Genomic DNA, 17,798 nt, shown 5'->3' on the forward strand with positions numbered 1-17,798 from the left:
TGTCTGTTTGCATCCTTTCTTCCTTGTCCCGGCTTCCTCTGAGCCAAACCTTTTCCTCTCATGCCTTTGATATTCTACAAAGGCAGACAGCTACAAATCTTCAGCTTCAATCATGCCAATGCATATTTATTTGGATTTTAAGTGGCATTAGAAGAAATTTATTCTAAAGAACCTTAGACAGAGAGATACTTAAAAAAAATGCTATAGTAAATGTATGTCTAGGTCTATCACCAGATCACCCTATTTTGATCAGAGAATACTTCTCAAGTATGCCCTTTTTACCTGCACAGCAGTGCAGCCTTGGCACACTCATAAAGCACAGCTTTGGTCATGAAGCCCATAGAGAGGAAACCACCTTTCAAAGCACATGAAAGTAATGATACAGAGTTCCTATAACCACATAAGTTTGTTTAGCTCACACTGGAGCAAGATTTTCCCAAGAGAGCTCAGCTACCTTTTACCTTTTCAATAGGAAGAATATTTAAGCATCAAAAATTAAAGAGGCCCAATTCTGCGTGACCAAACTCCTAATGATAATAACACTGCAACCCAAGAGAAACACTAAATTGTTTGGACAGTAGTAAATAGCACCTGAATTTGCTTAGACAGAAGCTGTGCAGAAGCTGACCTTGCTTATGTCCCCACCATTTCTGTGCCATGAGTCACTCAGGTGGACATTGCATCCTTTCATCATCTAGACCAACAGAATGTGTAATCCATTTCCTACCTGAAGTCCAGTGGAAAGGATGAAAGAAAAGCCTTTTTGTGTGGATACTTGCAAAGGAGTTTGGATGCAATCTGAGGTCAGCAAAAGGAGGTCCTCCTCATTCACCACAGGAAGTTTTGCTGCACGCAATCATGCTTATTCTGGGGACTCCTAAAATAAAATAGGAAAAAAATACAATAAGGTTAAAAAATAATCATAAATCACATGTTCTGCAATAAAACAGATTTTCTAGTCTTAGAACGAACAAATACTAAGGATCAGGCAGGTTTTGGTTATTGTGAGTGAAGAGAATAAAAGCCTTGCAAAGCCATTTTGAAGAGATGCTTGTTTCCCACAACAAGCCTCCTCATACTAGACCTATAGTCTTCTTCACTAACTTTTTAATTTTTATAGTAATACTATTAAGCAGTCTCAAATCTTAAGAATATTATAAAATTTTGTTATAATGGATTTTCAAAATAATCTAACAGAACTTAAAATGAGATTATCTATTACTGAATAATAATACAAATTACCAGAAATGACAATTCATCCTTTTCTGCTTTGAAGCATCATGTGATGCTTAATACACCTGATTTGATTACTGACTAATTATTTTACTTTTCACCTTATTATTTCTGTAATCCCAACTGAGTTCTCTTTCCAGCCTACTATGACTACTTCTTTTCCCCTGTTTCTGCTGAGAAGGCAAGCTGGTTTCAGGTTTGAAAAGCTTTTGGTAAGAGCAAAGGTTTTAAAAGCTTTTTGGTAACATCCTTTGAGTCCTAACCACAAAATTATTTCCCTAGGATGGTTGCAAAATAAGTTGGGCAGGTTACTCAGTATTTTTATTGATACTGCATCAATCACAACATCCTCTGGTGCATTATGACAGCTACTGAAAAGAAATCAGGGCAAGGTTCCACAGGTCTGTTGGCATTTCCATTAATGTGATGCATTATACACAGGTATCATACGAGGCATTAAGTTCACCTAGAAACTAATGGTCCATTTGAATCTTGCTTCCAATCAAAGCAGAACTCAGAGAATATTTGGTATATTGAAGACTTCCCTAACTTCATATAAAAGACGTTCTGAAGGACACTACCATTTCCTCTAATCAGAAATCATATAATCAAATAATCATATAACAGACACATTCACTAAGCAAATTCTTTTAATAATTGGAAACTACACTAAAAAGACCAGAGGACTTGCAGAAAAAACTAGCAGAAAATCATTGTATTATCTTTAACAAATATTTAATCAAACTCTATTCTCAATTGCACTGGTGTAAATTTATCACGAGTCCATTCACTTCAGCAGTCTCATGATTCTATCAGCTCAAAGTCTAAAGTCACTGCAAAGCCAAAGTTATTTGCAGTTTCAGATTTATAGTGATGAAACATCGCTGTGCTCAGTCTATCAATCAGCATTCTTTTGAGACGCAGTAGGCAAAATGAATCATGGCCTCTGCCCCAAGCATCACCAAGTTTTTTTGGTGATCTATGCCATCTTGTCCCTCCTCTAAGATATTTAAAAGCAGATACAAAGAAAATAATGCAGAAGTAAGTTTGTTTTTTCTTTTTTAATTCCCCTCTCAAGACTACTAAAAGTTTTTGAATGGTTCAATTGATCTACTTTGTAAAATGAATTCTCCCACACAGAAAATTCCTATTATGAAATTCCTGGCTGAGAAAAAAAATCCTAGAGAATTTCCCCAGACTCAAATATTTTGTATTAAACACTTGCAGCAGTCTGTGCTTATCTCAAGTTTTAGGCATCCTGGAGTTTACTCAGCATAATAATCAGAGGTGAATTAAGGTTATCACAACTTACAAAGACCTCTAGTGCTAAAGCATATTGATACATCAGAAGGGAGGGGAAAAATGTATCTACCTGCAGTGTTCAAATGAAACAGAAAAAATGGCAAGCAGGGTAATTTATTTTTTTCTGTTTCCAGATTACAGATGGGAAGAGAAAATGACATCAATTTATGAACATTCTCAGGATAGTTCAACTCGATGAACAGCATTTAAAATCTGTGTATCATATATTAGATGGATGAAGTCTTAAATCCAAGAAGTCATTAAATCCTTATTTGGCTGAACTTGGAGACACTGTTCAATAATTAGTAGGATTTTTTGTATTCAAGAGGCAAGGAGAAAGACATTAATGATACAAAAATGACCACAGAGAGAAGACTATAAAATAACCAGGGCAAAAATCTATGCAGATTTTATGTGAGAGGTAATATTTCATTTACAGATTTACATCATGTCACATTAATGATTCCTAAAACGTTCAAGAGCAAATGGGCAATATCCACAGTGGTTTCAAAATGCCTAGATTAATAGTAGTTAAAGTAGATGAGTTTATTAGTACAAAAGTTATAAAATGTGCAGGCAGCAGAACTGCAAAAGTAACAATCAAGAAAGAAAAGCAGTATGAAAGTCTCAAAGCACGTACTGTTGAGATGCAAAGAAATCTAACTTGGCAAGAGAGGTTTTCTGGAGCTCCTGAGCACTTTGGAAGTGTGCTTATGAAAGCAGTGAGGCAGAAGTCTTCTGCTGCATGGTGAACCACCTTCTCCTGCAGGAGGCTGGGCTGGAAACCAAGATGTCCTGATTCAGAGGAGCACCTAAGCTTCAGGAAACCCTCTAAATCTTTTGAGGCACGAGAGACACTTGATAATGACACAATATAGGACATTTGATCATATTGTTTTAGAACATACTAATGATACTGCCTGGACTCTTTCCTTGAGTCTCCTATTTCAAAGTTCAGCCAACTCTCCTCTTCCTTAGGTTAGTTCATCCCCTGCTGGTAATTGAGGAAACATCTGGATATTCCTCCTTCTTTCAGTCATATAATTAACATATGTATTAATCCATCAGCTGAACTAGCAGTGAGTTCACACAAGATGTAGCTTTTTCATGTTCACAGAAGGGTAGCTTCTTTTATGTACAAAAGAGGGTAAAATGGGACTACCCATAGTAACAGGCCACTCCGGCAGCCTACAGTTTTTTGTTCCACCTTACAACAAAGTACAAGCTGGGAGGAAAGGTCACAGAGACAGGCTCATATCAGTCAGAGCACAGCCTGCAAGGGATGGAACCCAGCAGAAACTCCTAGAGCACTAACATGAAATACAAAGTCCAGCAGGGGGTGGGAGAATTGCTCGTATACACCTGGAAGCTAAAAAATATATCCCATGAAACTCTAGATTCCTGAAAAGGCAGCAGAGCACGACACACCGGATCATTTCTGACCAGCACAAAGACAAAATCCCGCTTTTTTTCCTCTCCCCCACTGTATTTTTCTTCCCTTTTTATCTCTGCTCCAGAGGCAAATTGTGCAGCACTCCCCACTCTGTAGGCAGCCTAGATTAAGTGCAGAGAAAAAGCCAGCTAATCCACCAGTTACAGAAATTACCTCCCCTCTGCCTGACTTTGCCACCACAGGAACTTCGCACAGAGGCTTCGAGTTTTTCCTATCTAAGGGAGCAATCACTCTACCTATAAACCCATCATTATCAAACAAGGAGAGGCTTATTTGTGTTAATTACCAGAGCTTCTGACAAAGGAATAGTTCTTCCCTCTACAAAGTGCTCGCTTTCATGTTTGGAGAAAGAAAATAAAAAGGAAAATTGCAAGGACATATTAATATGTAAAGGTAATCGCTTCTTACAGCAAAGGTGAATAGACAACACTCAGACCTTTCATTGAAGCTGCAATCACTGGCAAATGGTAATACATGCTCAAAGCAAATAGATTAAAAACACTTGTATAGAATGCCACGAGAGATTATAGAGCTTCTGCAGATAGATATTTTTCCCCCATAGGAAAAAATAAATTACCAACCTATCAGCATAGCTCTATCTAAAGTCCAAATCAAAATGTTAGCTAGAAATTGTTTATTATAAGCTGGGAAAATTCACTTCTGGTGCATTACAGCTTCTTGGTTCAGTGACATCCCCCCAGGAACATGGGGATATCCAGCAGTAGAAACATTTTAAGGCCTCCAGTTAAGATATGCTCTATTCTAAGAGCTCTTTCTAATCTTCTATCCATATTTAGATACATAAAGTTGTCATTTGCCTCATCTCTTCCTTATGGCTAGACGACATTTTAACCATGTACATTCTATACATTTTCTATAAATAAGGTGTGTTTGTGCTTATTTATATGCACACATATCTGCATATGAATATACATACAGACATCCTGGGTATACAGAGGTGCAAAGCTAAAATGCTTTGACAGTCATAAGGAAGAGATGAATGTAATGGCAAGATCATAGAGTCAGTCACACATCAAATGACAGCCAGAGTAATATTATGAAAGCCTACCCTTTATTTTCCTATATCAACAATGATAACCAATAGATATTATCACAAGTCCCAAGAGATAATACATCTCATGTCTTCCAAGACCTTGGAAATGCGTTTGCTTGTGTATCCAGAGCACAGAATGACTGAAAGTCCCAGGGTTAATAATGAGACACTTAAACACAAGGAAAAAAAACACAGATCTCCAGTAATACCAATATATCCTATTTAACTGGCACTACAAAGAAAATATTTCTCCCAGCCAGAAAATGTACCTACAATATACCTCTAATAAACATAACTTTTTATGGGGCATAGAACTTTCATGTAAACTTTCCAAAAATCAAAACAGTTTGGAAGAGAAAAACCACATTAAAATGACCCTGCTTAGGATGAAAAACAATTCAGTTATTCTACTGGGATGGTGAGGACTGGGGGTGAGTGGGACATGAAAAACAGTCAACAAATAGACTTAAAGTTTATGCTTTAAAAGCTTAAGGAGCAAATCAAATATAGCAGAATTAAGCCAAATACAACAGTGAACTGTCATTCATGACAGAGCTAGAGCTGGTGCCCTGTGCTGGTTTTAGAATTTCTGGAAGAATCAACTTGACAGCACAATGACAGATTTTGCTCACGATCATTATTATTTAGATAACCTTTGTTATCTATGATAGGCAATTTGAAACCAATATGATTTCTTACATTGACAACACAGTACTTGCTGGACTTAAACTCTGGCAAGTCAGAGTTGCAGAGAAAACGGTTACAGAACAGCCTGCACTGCAGTAAACATTGGGAATAGATTTTCCTGTCCTTTGCTTAACTTTCTTCACAAAAGCTCTCCTTTAAGATCGAGGGAAAAAATACTTCAATCCAAACAAATATCAGGAATTAACCTCCATTTCAAGAAATGTTATTGCTTTCAAGAAAATTTCCCAGATTAAGGTATTGAGAGCAAAGGAGAAACTAATCTGAAATGTCAGCCTGATTTTGTTTCTCATCTCGAGACCTCAGCTCCCATTTACCAGCTCTAACAAGAACATACAAGTTCCCATTGTGATTTCTCTTCTGAAATGAGCCTTTATGATTCTAATTTTCCCTCTCCCTCCAGAATACATCTAGAGAAGTCAAAATCCCAGAACTGTCATATCTGTCAAGTTGATGATGCTTTAAGACCATTAAGTAAGTTACTACTGTTAACTTAACCACAAGATACTTGCTTTCAGTTTGTTTCTGACCACACATTGTTTGCAGTGCCGAATAGAATACTCAAGTCAAAATTAAAATCAAACAAAGCAGAGCAATATAATGCATTGCTTCATTTATTTCCCTAACTAAGCACACTGGTAATACAATTTAAATACAAAGTAAGCTCCTGCAAGTAGCACCCAAGAGAAGATTTCTGCACAGATATACGACAGTAGAAAAATCCTGTCACGCTCTGAAACACAGTAATGATTATCTTGCTGGCATAAAGAGCAGAGTAGAAAGTTCTTCACCCAACAAGTCTGCTACTAAGTGGTTTTGACGTTCCAGATGACAATTACTGTAACACTTGTCAGCAGATGCTGCCTGCCACCTTTGCTACAGAACCTCCATCCAAATCAAGCATTGAGAAAAGATGCTGTCAGTCAAGGACCAGACGCAGCTCAGGATTATTCATTACAAAGTAGTCAAATAAACACACAAGGGAACAAATGAATGAACAAACGAGCGAAAAGACAAACCATGATTAAATATTTACTTTCAAATTACGGGGATCTTTTTTTTTGTCCAAATACTTCTCTTTGTCCACAGTTTCTGAAAGCCTTACTTTCCGAGGCTATGGAGCCAGTTTCCTTCATGAGGAACAGCTTTAACACTGTCCTGGTCAGGCAAACCAGGTGTGACAGTGCTGGTCACATTCAGCAGCTCTGACACTGTGTCAGCAAACACATGATATCTCTACACTGAAATGTTTATTTCTTTAACTTTGTTGGCTCAAGAAGATTAATGCACCATACAAAAAGCTGATGTGGTTTAATCACTGCTTCCTTTGGAAATAAGTTGCAAGCAAGCCTAAGGGCCTCTTCTTGGCACATTTTCTGAAAGACATCTCTGCTTCTAAAGCTCAGGTCTTTGCTGTTCCTGCAAAGCTTTTTCAATAATAAATAGTATGTTCATTCAGGATGAACTGTCGTAAGTGCAACCTCAAACTACTGCATCCATAGGAACAACTTCTGTCAGAACAACTGGCACAGCAGGACCTTCAGCAATAAAGAGCATTCACATTTTGCCCATCTCTACACCTTATTGCAGCAATTCAGCCTCTGTATACTCTGCAGCAAACATCAATCAGCCCACATATATTCCTGTTTTGACCTCTGCAGCATTTCTAACCACAGTGAATAAACACTTTCTGCAATACCAAAGCCATGCCTTACTGTATTTGCTGCAGATGTTTCAAACACACTGTCTGGAAACAGGGAAAGTCAAGCCAGTCCTGTCTGCATCAGAGAGCTTTTGAATTCCTGAACCAGGAAGGGGTTATTTTCTGCATATCTGTGTCTGCCACAGCAGGAAGTCAATGCTATCTATTGGAGATTGAAACTTCTGGCAAAAATGCGTGCTGTGCTTCTATAGGAAAAGTCACCCTTTAACTGTGGTTGCAAATCTGTTTACAAATAGCTGAAGACATAACTATTAGACACCCAGCATTAAATAAGGAACAGAAAAATAAAAAAGGACCCTTCAAAGCTGAGCTAAAGTGTGTGATGATAACATGAAACAAACTGTGCATGAAAGTCGGTTTACTAAATAATATATTGCTACAGCAGTGCTGGAATGGTCTACGAAAATCTTGATTTTCTGCAGTGAGCTTTCACAAGCAGCACTACAAAATTTATCAGCTGTTGAGAAGCAACGACTCTAAGCTGCATTTTCAAAGACCTCCTCTATTAGCCATCCACGCTCATGTTCTGCTCAAGCTTGCCTGCCTGATGTACCTGCTTAAAAAGCTGTCAGGAGGCGGCCGTAGGAAAGGGCTGCCAGAGAAGAGACTTTTGCTTGAATTGAGAGATTGTCCACAGTGAAAGGTCAGCGTTTTGTGCCTTCTATGGCACTGCTGTCCATGTGTGCAGGACAAACAAACTGCAGAGGAATTTCACCATGAGGGTAGCATAGCCTTTGAAAAGGTCAAGAGGAGAGGATGTGAAAACTACATCTTCAGAGGTTCTGAAGACCTGGAAATGCCAAGAGTGACCTCATGCAGTGTGGGCAATAACCCCACTTCAAACAGGAGATCGGACCACCTTCCAGTCAACATTTCTATGATTAAAAGATGCTACATTTTGTTATTGCATGGGCTAATGAAGCTGACAGAGGGCCATGGTTTTCCTCTGCTGTTCTCCAACTGTTTTCAGTGCCTACATCACTGTTTGTGAGCCTCATGATAATGTGCCAAAAGATACAGAATTAGAGTTGTTCACATTTCCACCACCAATAACCTCTTCTAAATTCTGTCAAGACAGAGCCTACAGTACATAAAAATGGACTAAGAAAAGTCACAAACACAGCGTATAATCCAAGCATTTGCAGACCTTCAGTATATGCATAGGGACTTGTGTTTTGTAACTGAAGCAACCTAAATACCAGGCAACCTGAAATGCTACACGTACTCACAAAATGGGAAATACTTTTCCACAGCCATGAAGTCAAACACTGCGAAGAAAAAGATCACTGATGTAAATAGCAAGAGAAGATCACTTCCAAAGTGGCTTGTTAGATGCTTCAGAGAGAAGAATTTAGGGGGAAGGAGTGGGGAAAGAAAGTCTGAACCTATTGTCAGAAACCGACCTTTGATTTGCTAGAGCAGACAAGGATCAAAGGACACTGAAAATGACAGCAGTTAAAGTGAATTCATCTCCAAAAATGAAACAGTTGGTCCTAAACAGAACCTTGTGGTAACATGATTGTTTCTATGAACATGTTCTAATCAGCTTAACTAAGAGTTAATCTGTAGATATTTGCAGGAAGGATGGCAAAGGACTCTTGCTCAAACCATCATTCTCTGCCATCAGTGAAGTGTTTTAGCATCCTTTCCAACCCAGATCCAATACACGCTAAGGGGGATGTTGACAAATTATACCGCTATGGAATCTAAAGAGAAAGCTACAGTCCTCCTGAAGTCTGTGCTTGCCACTGTATAGAGGAGAAAATCACAGATAATACATAAAGGGAGAAAGAACAATCTTATTTGCACACAAACTGTGCATGATCTGGACATCATCCACCCACCCTCCAAAGATACACACTGTCTTCTAACAGGAATTCACTAATGTTATGGAATCATGCCTACAGCAAATTCAGCATCTACTAAAAAGGTGCAATAAAAATCCTCAATCATTAAACACTTGAAAACATGCTCACGCACTTAAGTAATGTAGAATCTTCCATTCGCTGACAACTCCTGAATGAAAGCTGAATGAAAATAATAAGTTGATACAGGGACAAAAAGCATTTAAACATGAAAGATCTTCATTTTATATTATTGGAAACCTGTGCTGATCACTGGATAGATTTCTGTTCACAGGAAGGAGGCAGACTTGTTGGAATTTCTGACATAATTTATCTTCCCAGTGATAGGCGTGTTGCTCTGGTATTTTAGTCTCACTTGCAATGCTGAATTTCCTGTTTTATAACATTTATAACCATGCCACAGCAGCTCAATAACATGACATTTTAAAGGCACAAACATCAATGCATTGCTCCAGCAATATGGAAGTTCCAGGTCCAAACAAACAACTCAAAACCTGATCCTACACCCACACACCTTTGCTCATCACATTCTTGATGTTTGTGATGATGCTAATAGTTACCCCATCTCTGTATATGATACTGATGTGGACACTGCCTTCCCCATGCAGAGCCAGTAGAAAAGGAAAAAGAAAAAATAAGCTAAAGGCAGTTCTTAGTGTAACCATGTTAGTATTTGCTAGCATGAGCCCACTGAACACAGCTTGCAAGCATCCGCATACCTACAAAGAAAGCTCCAGTCCCACAGATGTTTGGTAGTGAGGCAGGCAGCCTGCCAGTGCTGGGGTACCAAGTCTGTGATGCTTCACACACTCATGCAAATATGGAAGCCCCTGAGGAATGTACAGACATATAGGATAGCCACCATACAGAAATAAAAATGAGTAAATTGAAAAGTTTTCGATTCTTGAAATTTCCATTTTACTTTTAAAGAGTAGATTTACTCTGATAACGTTCTGCATGAATGAACTACGCAAAGCCTAGCAGCTTTTCTGCTTGTATTTTGCTTAAAAGAATACTGACATTCTTAAAGAGCTATCTCTATCAAGTGTGTGTGAGGTTTTCTAACGGGTGCAGCTGCTTATATGCTCTGACACAATTAAATGATTTGCTATTTCACACAGCTCAGAAGATTTTCCTCTGGGAATGACATTGGCAACTGAGGAGTACCGAACAGTAGAACTGAAACCTATTGTGCTGTCTTCCATTAGCAGTCCCGTGCTTTGACCCATTAAATCTGACAAAATAAACAGTGGTGTTAGCAAGCCATTGAAAAAATAAGAGAGAATAGCATAGATATGAAACTCATCTTTTTCTCCTAAGATATTCACTGACTACTTATATACATAAGCATATACATATCAAATCCAGCACATATTGTGAGAAGAGCTGAACTGGCTCCCATAACAGAGGCTTAAGATGCTTCTTACCACATGCACCTACTGCACTCTGGGGGTCCAGAATTCCTTCTAAATAAGGATCAGTGAAAGAGACCAATTCTGGGAATATACAATTTTTCACCAACTACTCCTTTGTTCTAAAACCTCTTTGGAGAGCTTAGTCAACGAGAAACCCCTTGTGAGCAAAGAATAAATTACACGGACTTAACATACCAATCTGTTTTGTCCTTTTGAAAGAATTTATATTAAAATCGTAATCAGATTCTCCTGGCATCCTGTAAAGCTTCCAAAAAGCTTAAAGGGTCCCAGTATACCCAATACCTTATGAATCTATTTCTAAAGGAGTAATTCCTTTCAGATTTCAACCAGCTTTCATGGTTGTTTCAGCCCTTGGACAAAAATCTCATATGCTAGGACAAAGTTATCAGCTTGCCTAACCAGCCACAGCCAACTGCAGTTACATCTCATTCCCTGGAAAAAAACAGTGATATTAACTCCCTATCAAAGCATTACCAATGCATTATTATGGCAGACAATAGGGATTAATTTTAAAAAGAAAGAAAAGCAAAATGAGTCAAAGCTGCCTCAACTGCTCATCCTGCTGACAGTGGGATGAACTTACAGGTAATGGCAATTCTGTCTTTCCTTCAGTGAAGCTAGGACTCCCCTCTTACTATTTTAATGAGAGAATTCAGCAGCTGCACAGCAGCAATGTCCACCTACAGACACCCACACAGACACATAACCACTGCCTATAAGTGCCAGAACTTCAAAGAAGAAAGAGTATATTTATATTTCAATGTTTGTTCAGTATTAGGAAGAAAGCTCATAACAATGATTCAAGCAGGTGGCAGAGGTGGGAATGTGCTTCAGCTAACTGGCATTTTAAAGCAAGAAAAAGCTACATCTATAAACTGATCATTTACTATGCAATAATCTATTTTTATGGATTCGTCTTCATAAGGAAACAACCCCACTATGTTTTTTACATGGCCATTCATTTTTAATTGCACGGACCACAGATACATTTATTCATGCACATCACAGACGTAGGTATGTATCAGTATGTGCAAGAGGCACTGCAAATATATTGTGCAGCTGCAGTGAGCGTTAGAAAAGCTATCCAACAAATGTCTCAAATCCACATTTGCGGTTTTGCAGGGAATAAAAATCAGCCTGCCTTAGCAAAAGGAGCCTTGATGATGGCTTTTTACTCTTATTGCCAGAGCAACTGTTTCTATTCTGGAAAACTGAAAGTATTTTCTCTTATAAAATACATGTGAAAAATAGAAAATGAGTTAAATATATGCAAATGGCAGGATGATACAAATCAGTGAAGAACATGAGAAGGAACCACAGGGAGCTCAAGCACTGTCTGCAGACATGTAATGCAAACCCTGTAGGCAGCCTGCATTTCAGAGCACTCCCTAGACAGGGCTGAGGCTTAGGACAACACCTGAACTTGGAATCCATGCTGATCCTTTCCAACTTGGCTATTTATAACCAAGTGCACTTCTGGCACTTACCTGGAGCCAACTGCCCATGAGGATAGGGAGGAGAGATGTACTGAACCTCTGGTGTTGAGTGGAGGCTTTGTGCCTCTAATGAGAATAGAGGGGGCGGCACAGGGCTGAAATGCTACCCCAAAGAGAAAGATTTATCTTCCTGACAGAGAGAAAAAAAAAGTAATGGGTTTTTCTCCCCAGCAGCTTTCTTCTTTACTGTCTTGTTTTGACTCAGCGCTAACTCCATTCTTCCAATTTGTTCTTTTGTTCTCTTGGTTCCATTTAGCCTACCCTTGCCTCCTACAGATTCAGGGTTTCTTTAGGTTTTGTAATGTTTGGACATGAAATTCGAGCTCTCAGTAACATTGGTTTTGGTTATAATCAGAAATTAAGAAAGCAAAATAACCTCCAGTCCAATGGTCAGATTTTTGCTGGTTTAAAGTGTCTGAGCACCAGTGAAAGTAATGATTTATTCTGCATCAGAATTTAGTTCTAAACCTTCCAGCTACTTTAAATTTGCCAGTATCATAAATGTCACAAATTTCTCTTGTCCTTCCATTTGCCTTGGCAGCGTTTTGAAATGGTATTTCTGTGGAACATTTGAACTTTGATTGCTATCTCTTCAGCTTATGAATATGCACAGTACCGCAGCTAGCCCAGCGCGTGCATACTATGGCTTTTCTTTTTTCAGAGGCTTAACAGTACAAGATATGCAAATGAATTTTCAAGCTCCAAACCTTCTCTATCCTAAATTCCTGGTAGCCTTCCTTCCCAGAAAAATGTGTGAACTGTCATCATTTTCAAGTGTCTTGAAAATGTTTTGTGCCTCAGTCATATTTCAGCCGATGACATCCAGTGTCTCATTCAATCTCACCAGAGCTGTATCCGACAATTTCTTGTCAGCAGTCATTGCAAAAGTCCATCACACAAAACAAAAGGGTTAGCTCTCCGAAGGACAAATCAAATTGGCACAGGACTGCAAAGCTTTTAGCATGCTCACCTCTATTTCCCATGCAATATTTACTTAGGGAGATATCTGAAAACACTACTTTCAGGTCTCAGAATGTACTTGAACTGAGTCATTTACTGACTGAGAGCAATGATGACATGCAAACACTGGACTCTCATTTTAGTTTGTTTTAAGGATGCTATCATCCTTGGAATCAACAAAACAGAGGTTGAAAACACATGAGTTAGGGCTTTCTAGCTGTGCACTGCAGATAAGCACTAGAGAGACATTTGATTTTCTGACACCTCAGGCAGCAATTTGGCCACACACACAGTACACTAAACCCAACTATTACAGAAAACACAGTACGCAAAGAGCAATCCTTTGCTTGCACTTAACATCATGGGACCTTCTGCAGCAAATAATGTCACCGGTTGCTTGGAGTACTGGGGCTCCTCTCTTTGTGGCATGCAGAAACATTGCTGGCAGTGCCAGGATTCTGCAGGATATTCACTAAAAAGACTAAGAAAAGCCATGAATTAGCACTGTATAAACTAATATAAACCAAAAGCCAGACTGAGGAAGCAAATAAGCAAATGTCACAAAGTCACATTCAAATACCTGTCTCTAGCAGCTGGGGTACACAATGAGACTTGAGTGCCATTGTGATGCCATGACATTTTGGTACCTTAAAAAGTTAGGTCAGGTTATTCTTATTTGTAGGTCACGTGTAAACGTGGTAGGGTGTCTTTTTTGTCTTACTTAATACTAGAGGAACAAGGCACAGGGAGGTTTTCTGAAGAAATCTGTGATGATTTTTCATTTAATGGTCAAAAGAGCAAAACAAGAAAACTTTTGCAGATTTTGGCAAGATACTTGTTGAGTTTGGATAAAATGATGATTAAGAACTTGCAATGTATTTTTCTGCCACCTCCCTTTGCCTACTTCTTCATAACCATCTTTTAGAAGACAGGAAAAAAAATCAAGACGTCCTGTAAGGGTGAGTGGCTACAATACAGCCCCTCATCCCCTGCAGCAAAAAAAAAAAAATGTCTAAAATTCTCAGTTTAAGCAATACAATATAGAATTCTGTACGCTTTAGTAATTTTCTGTGAAAGTGGCCACTGAGAACTATTTCTGGGCCTTACACATGCAACAGAATACATCAGCATATCAGTTTATTCGAGAAAAGTAAGTAGTATGACTTCTAAAGAACTTTTTAACCTTTTAGTTATAAGAACATGGGCTTTTGAAGCAAGCTAGCTCTCAGTTCACTAAGTCCCTCCCTGCTCTGCACTGATGTGTATACTGATGATTCTGCTGTATTCCATAAAAGATAAAATGCAGAGAAATCCAATATGCTGCTTCTCCTTTAGGAATTCATTTGCTGATAAACAGTTATACTGTCAAGAATTATAACAGAGTAGGGAGACATCAAAAGAATGTGTCCAACTTCTTTCTTTTGCACAGTACACATCAGCAGTGGCTGTTATCCAAGCTGTTTAAGGAAATATAAATCCTCAAATTCAGGGCAAGCATTGTATGGGGTGCAGACTGTCAGACGCAGCTGTAAGGTGAATTCACTCTATCTTTAAAAGCCTATAAAATGGTTTTAAATGTCCTACACTTCCAACAACAACAAAGTGTTATTCAAAATACATACAACATATTGGGATGCAAATGAGCAGTGCCTATATACCTCAGCCCTGATAATGTCTTTAAACAATGCTCATCTGTATAAATCTGTAACATTCCATACTGGGTTTGGAAACAAATAATTCTGAGTTTCATGAATAACCAAAATGTCCTTGAAAAGCACCTGCTTTCCTGACTCTTCTTATTCCCCTACATTTCTATTACAAGCAAAAAATATGGGAGAACAAAGAAGAGAGAAAGAGAATATTTCAGACAACTGTCAAACAAAGCTTTTCTACAAAAAGCTCATTCATAAGATGTTCTTTCATAGGCTACTTTTTCAGTGCAATAAGACACACAAGGATTTCATATTGCATTCATGAGAAAACACACCAGAATACAGTTAGTCCTAATTTCATTCTTTGTTTAACCTGTGAACAATGTGTTTATTTACCTTCTTTAAACAACACAAGGCTTTTTTGCTCTGAAACACCTCACTCATTGGTAGATGTAAACCTTTACGATATAAATAATCTGTTAATATATTCCCCATTGAAGCCAAGTTCTAATTTCTTTGTAATTTATGGCACATGCCAACTAATACTGAAATACATTATAGAATCCAGACCTTAAACATTGCCAAGTAATCATGAGTATGAGGAAAATATGTTAACATATTGTTGGTTTGAAATTTAAAGACTATCCAAGTGTTTGATTTCAAATTGGTAACAGTGCAATAACACGTATTTCCTTTTCAAGCTTTTATTCCACAACTGATAATATATTGATAATATACTGTGGGCTACACTCATGTGTTTCTAAAAAACATAGTGATTGTAACATATAACATAGATTACAATTACTGAAATACAGCATGATCTCATGTGGAAAATACACAAAACAAATCTCGGGGGATACAAAGAAAATTAATTCTTTGAGATGGTTTCTGTTATGGAAAATAAAATCACCAATTACTGCAGTAAAAACGAAGCAGATCTGTCCTTTCCCTGTAGAGCCAGAATACAGAATGCACACTGGTATGTAGATGCCCCTCTGTTCAAAGCCAAACATCCAGGGATGTGGCTGTGCAAGACACTGCCGTGGTCACAGTGTTGGGATACTACATGATGGTATTTGTTTCCACTTGCCATCTGTCTTGCCTTGTGTTTGGGGAGCAATGAAACCTTGTATATTAGCCAGAAAGAGAGATCAAACTGGCTGTGAGGGGACATTTAGCTCATTCATGACTGCAAGATGAATTACCTTTTATTCCCCATGTTAGTTCATATGTTCTAAACTCCTAAGATTATATTTACTAAAACTATGATGAAAGTCTTCAGGCTAAAAGCCAAAGATATGATAATTGAACCAAAACTAGGAGAAGTCTTCCAGCAATGATACTACTTTGTGAGAATGCCAAATCAGAGGGAACACAGTATAACTCCTTTACAGAGCAATAGCACATTTTCACTGTGTGTGCTGTGGTTTTGAGCCAGATGTGACAGATTAGAGGAAGCACCAAAGCAGTCACTATAACAACACCTGGTTCTGCTTCCAGCCCACCTATTTCACAAAAGTTCAGTATAAGTCAAGTGCAGGAAAGTAGTAGGGAGGATCCTCTCATTGTTGAACACCTTATTCGTAACATAAACCACTGCATGCGCTTACAAGAGTAATTTATCCATGACTGCTAAAAGCCAATCTGCCAGCATGCAGGGATTTGTTAACACATCACTCAACAAAGCAGCCAGAAACTGCAGGTTACTGTCCAGATAAGTGAAGCAGACACACATTCCAGCTTGTGATACAGGGCATTAGCCTGTCTGCAGCCTATGTTCAAAGAGCAAATCCCAGCTGATCAGCATCCGTAAGTCCCTTTACAGCATCACCAGTACCTTCTGCTGCCCCTAGCTCATTTCTCCTCCAGGTTTCCCCTATTTCTCCTAGGTTGATAACACCAACACAAATCCACCTACATTAATATAAAGAGATTTTCAAATACAAGCTAGGTATAAATGGCATCAAATTAATTCACAAGGATCTCGGAGCCTCTCCATGGCCATAGTATAGCTCATGGGCCATCAGCATCACAGTGACTAGGGTGACACGGAGCCCCTGGGTTCAGCCTGCACTGCCTGTGGCTGCCTGCATAGACTCATCTCAAAAAGCCAATTCCCTTCCCTATCCCTCTTTCTTGTAGGATTGTGTAGGATTGTTGCTGGTTTCATCCTAGTAACTCAAAGATGACACTGCACATGACTAAAAAGCAACTTTTTGTGACACCACCTGTGTTAGCCACTGATTTCCCTGTCATGCCCATATTCTGGTGGCTGCCCTTAAGACCCCAAATCATACTGAGCTGTTTGTTTTCTCTCACCCTTCCTGTATTCATCCATAAGCCCCCAGTGATTCACACATCAGTTCCTAGCAACACAGACTACTTTTTCTCTGTCGAACAAACTGTCAGCAGGTAACTGCCCTTGCTTCTGATGCCATTCTGAAACTTAACAGTGCTAAATATAGGCTGATTTAAATACAGTCCTTCTAGCCCATATTTCATTATTATGATTTTGTTTTAACAGACCTTTTGTAATAAGACAAATGGGCCAGCAGCAAGATGCCCAAGAATATATTTTGCCGAAAGTAGCTTAAAATCCTACCTCCATTGTTGCAAATTACTGACTAAAGTATATACTCTGTGTGCAACAAAAATGGATTTGACGCACACAGTATGTCAGCTGTAGTGTCGCATGATAAGGCTATTTCAGAAGTAAGGATAATATTTATATAAGCTCTTAAAAAACAAATCACAGCAATGACATAAACCCCACTTGATTAAATATGTATCTCCTGATTTCTCTCAATATCTTAAGAAAACTTCATGGCTTTTTCTTATTTACAGAGGCAGCTATCTCCAAAACACACAGGTTCCAACCTGTACACCTTGCTGAGCTAACGTAACTGGGAGACATTATTC

At 38.6% G+C, this 17,798-nt stretch overlaps 1 long non-coding RNA gene across 2 annotated transcripts in view; it reads right to left on the reverse strand.

The window, feature by feature from the left end:
* Positions 1–220: 220 nt before the first annotated feature.
* The window catches only part of LOC133225223 (uncharacterized), a 182,179-nt gene continuing 164,601 nt past the window's right edge, over positions 221–17,798 (reverse strand). For both annotated transcript variants that reach the window (XR_009729069.1, XR_009729068.1), the window contains exons 2-3: positions 13,618–13,708; positions 221–877 (exon numbers count right to left, since the gene is read on the reverse strand). This is a non-coding gene — a long non-coding RNA (uncharacterized LOC133225223). The remainder of the gene's footprint in view (positions 878–13,617; positions 13,709–17,798) is intronic.

The sequence above is a fragment of the Neopsephotus bourkii genome, unplaced genomic scaffold (genome assembly GCF_033783945.1).
Source record: "Neopsephotus bourkii isolate Nb327-2 ecotype Australia unplaced genomic scaffold, CSIRO-AGI_Nbou_v1 NB_1749, whole genome shotgun sequence".
NCBI classification, from domain to species: Eukaryota; Metazoa; Chordata; class Aves; order Psittaciformes; family Psittacidae; genus Neopsephotus; species Neopsephotus bourkii.